At 31.8% G+C, this 3,965-nt stretch overlaps 1 pseudogene; it reads left to right on the top strand.

Annotated features, from left to right (window-relative positions):
* Window positions 1-3,584: 3,584 nt before the first annotated feature.
* LOC122100793 lies at window positions 3,585-3,681 on the top strand (annotated as a pseudogene).
* The last annotated feature ends 284 nt before the right edge of the window (window positions 3,682-3,965 follow it).

Raw genomic sequence — 3,965 nt, forward strand, 5'->3', positions numbered from 1 at the left:
GAGTCCTTATTTTTGTGGGCACTTTAAACACAAGAAGACTTTCACGGTAAAAGAAAAAGTATAGCTAAATATTTGTGATCACAGCTCCTTGGACTGTTTTTTCAGAGACAAAGTTTTACATTAGAGTTTGTCCTCATTAATATAGATGTTGGGTTTTCCTGGCAACCAAATGAAAGGGTAAAGTTTAATGCACTCTCTTGGACAAGATAACAGCATGATAGAAAAAAATGGTAAATAAAATTTAGTGAATTAGTTTGACTAATTACTTTGCCAGAACAAAAAGGAAAGATATAATTCAAAATCACTTGACTTAAAAGAATGATGAAAGAGTAGTGAAGAGAGATGAGAGAAAATATAGAGGAGTGTTCTGTCTCCAGTAGTGTAAAGGGTTCTTGATCTTGTTTCTTCCAATCTATCTTCACAAGCTATCAAGTGTGGCTTAGGACTGGAGTATCCAGTGCAGAGAAAGAGAACTCAGAGAAGAAAATTTTTGCAGCAGATGCAGGTGATTTATAACCTTAGACAATCTATTTAAATCTGTTCAAAATTCTCTGCTACCCCAAACTTCCCTCTTTGAACAGTTTTGTTTGCTTTTCCCAAGACTACCCTTCATTAAATATTTAAAATTTTGAGAGGTCATATTTATCCTATCTAGAGCTTGCTGTTTGCTTGTGATTTTTGTGTGTTTTTGTTTTTTTGTTATGTTTTTAACTGAATTTCAAAATGTTGTGCAAGTGTATTACAATAAATATGTCTATCTAATTTTCCAATGCTCCTGGGTCAGAGTGACTCCTTCTATCATTCTCAACCAACCCCTTCTCCAAGATTCATTTCAGATTTACCACTTCTTTTGTCCCATGTGTACATTGAGTATTCTAGGTGTACTTGCCCCTTGTTCCATTTTTCATTCATTCTATGTTTTTACTATTATTCCTTTCTGGTTTCAACTTCCTGATAGTCATTCTGTTAAACTATCTGTTAATACTTTGAAAGGTTTATATACATTCCATGGAGTTTCAATCCTGCATATACTTGAACGTATGTCAGCTTATATTTCCATATTTCATTCATCTGCAATAACAATTTGCAAGACTGGAGATGTGATAATATTCTCATTCATTTGGAAGATTAATCTTTAGTCAACAAGAAAGTTTAAAAATGGCTCAGAATATATTCCTAGCTACCAGTTTTTATGAATGGATTTGTACAAAGTTTTGTGATTATTTTATTTGACATGGGATAATATTTTCTACTACCTATAAGTTTTGGAAAAGGAAGAAAACTAAAATTTACTACTATAGAGGAATATGATTGAAATAGAAGACAGATTTTATATTTGTCACATCTCTGATGAGTACCCATATTCAAGATTTAAAGTCTTATTTCATACTATGTTAAACAGATAGGGAAAACATAAAAGAACATATAATAAGGCAACTATTTGTGACTTTTTAAAATGTACCTTATTAAGTGATGAAATTTACTTTATTAGCTAGTGTTTGGGTTTGAATTATGGGAGGCTGATCTATTTAACACATTTCTGGAAGGCACCTACTGAACAAAACAAATATTGGGGGGTACTATTTCTACACTTTAATGAATGGTTGAACGTGTTTGGCTTTAGTGCTGGGTAAATAATTCAACTCTATTGTAACTTGCTCCCTACACTTGTAGAACTTGTAATGTCACTAAGTATCATTGTCTTGAGAATGACAGCGTTTTTACACTACAGAACCAAGATTTACTGTAGTACCAGTAGTTTGAAGCATTAAGGATCTTCTCAATTAATGTTTTTCTGAATTATAATTGACCTGTAAGTAAAGTTTTCCTAGCCTTGGTAGACCAATTATGGATCTATCATTCCCAGAACAATTTTTAGGCCTACTTATACTGGACTGAAATCTTTCAGTAATCACTAGGAGAGGGGTATTAAAAATAATTTTGTGACATTTGCGATCTTGTTCACTCATATGGGCTGGGCATCTGTAAATTTAAAGTTGTAATTACTGTACTTTCTCTCAGATATTGTGATCTCATCTTTCATTTTAAGTTGTCTTGCATTTCACAATTGCTTACTGCTGCGGTCCTGAAATACTATAGGAAATGAGAAATTGAGATGGATTTTCAATTACTTTCTGTTGGCATGTTGCATGGGCCTAGGTGAGAAATCTTGCCCTTGTTATCTGATGATGCGAATAACTGGGACCTGGGATCCTAGGACCCTTGGGTCCTGCAGAAGAATAATACCTTGTAGACATCATATCAGCAAAATTTGTGTATAATCATTAGGAATGCTTCAGAAATATGGAGAAAATCAGTTTGGGACCAGTGAGTTAAAACAATAAGCAGAGTAGCAGCGTAAAATCCCTTATAGATTAGAGGAAAACTATTTTTTTTTGCAATGTGAATTCAGAAGACCAAGAACATTAGAATGTATCACAAGTTTATACCAAAGATATTGCATTGATATTTTTATATTCTAATATGTATTCTAAACCTAATTATTTATATTCCAATTCCATTTATTGGAATAAATAACTATTTATTTGTCAAATTATCAATTAATTCTAATAAGTTTCACTGTGTGAACTAAAATATCAGCACATATAAATATAAAATGTATAACTATATATAAGAAAAAGGCACACGTTTTGCAATATTCTGTTGTGGTTAGAGTATCAAATTATTTAAAGTATTTAATGTATTATTTCATTATCTCTACCTCAGTGTTTGGTAGAGTTGGACCTAAAGCTTTACCATTTGAAGATTTACAGCCTAGTGGCAAGAGGAAACACTTTGATTAAAACATTAACAATTTAAGGCCTAATATCTAGGAGAGACATATAGACTTCTCTTGTAACTCTGAAAATATTTGGTGATAGAAATGCAGTAGTGTAAATTCCTGCCTGGTTGGATGGTAGACTGGCCAGGACATTAGTTAATCATGCATATGAACAATTTTTTCACCTTCTTGGCTTTAGATACTTTTGAAATGATAGGTATAATAAACAATTATATTTTGATAAAATACCTTCTAGTCTGAACAGTGCTGTCTGAACTGTTCCTGTCTTTATGATACCTTGTAATTAAGATTAGTTTTGTTCCAGTAAGAAAATCTATGCTGTCAGGGTAAGATATTCTGGTTCGTCTGTTCCTAAATGGAAGACAGGTAAAGGGTCAGGTAGACATTTGTGCCAATAAGATCTCATTTAGGAATTTTTAAGCTGCAGAAGTTTAGAAGTAGCTCTTAAGCAAGGCTTACTTTGAATCCTTAGCTCCACAAAGCTAACTCAGCTGATAAATAAGTACTTGAAAAGCCATCACCTTTGGACCTAGCTTTAAATTCTTCAAAGTATGATCAAATCTAAAATGAAAAAGACTTAAAATACTCATTGACAAAAAAATTGCAAATGTGAGCAATCGAACAAACAATATGTTTTTTTCCAATATACACAGAATTTTAGAGAAGTAATATCAATAGCATTTTTAGGAACAATAAGTTTTCCTAGTTACAAATAGTCAACCAAGGATATATGCCTGTATAAAGATTGCATCATTAACTACTTAAATTTAGAGGATACTACATGCTTCAACAGCACATCTACCCTAATTACAATACAAAGTTTAACACGGCACTTGCACAAGGATGATATGAAAATTTGTGTAGTATTCCATATTTTTCATTCTTCAGATGCAAGAAATGAAAAATAGTTATTAAAAATTGATTACAAAAATACAGTTGTAACGATACATGTAATTCATTGAATTGAAAGTTAGTTTGACATCAGTGTATTAAATCATCACCTTAGAAAGGCCTTTACATAGGATAACCTTTACAAAACTTTTGAAATTAGATAACATTTTCAATTTATCACAAAGAAATAAAATACTATAAGGACCTAGGGGAAAAAAAGAATCTTAAACTATTTCTATATGGAATGCTATCTGAAATGACACATTTATTA

Source organism: Dipodomys spectabilis, unplaced genomic scaffold (assembly GCF_019054845.1).
Source record: "Dipodomys spectabilis isolate Male_0828 unplaced genomic scaffold, ASM1905484v1 ptg000601l, whole genome shotgun sequence".
In the NCBI taxonomy this organism is placed as follows: domain Eukaryota; kingdom Metazoa; phylum Chordata; class Mammalia; order Rodentia; family Heteromyidae; genus Dipodomys; species Dipodomys spectabilis.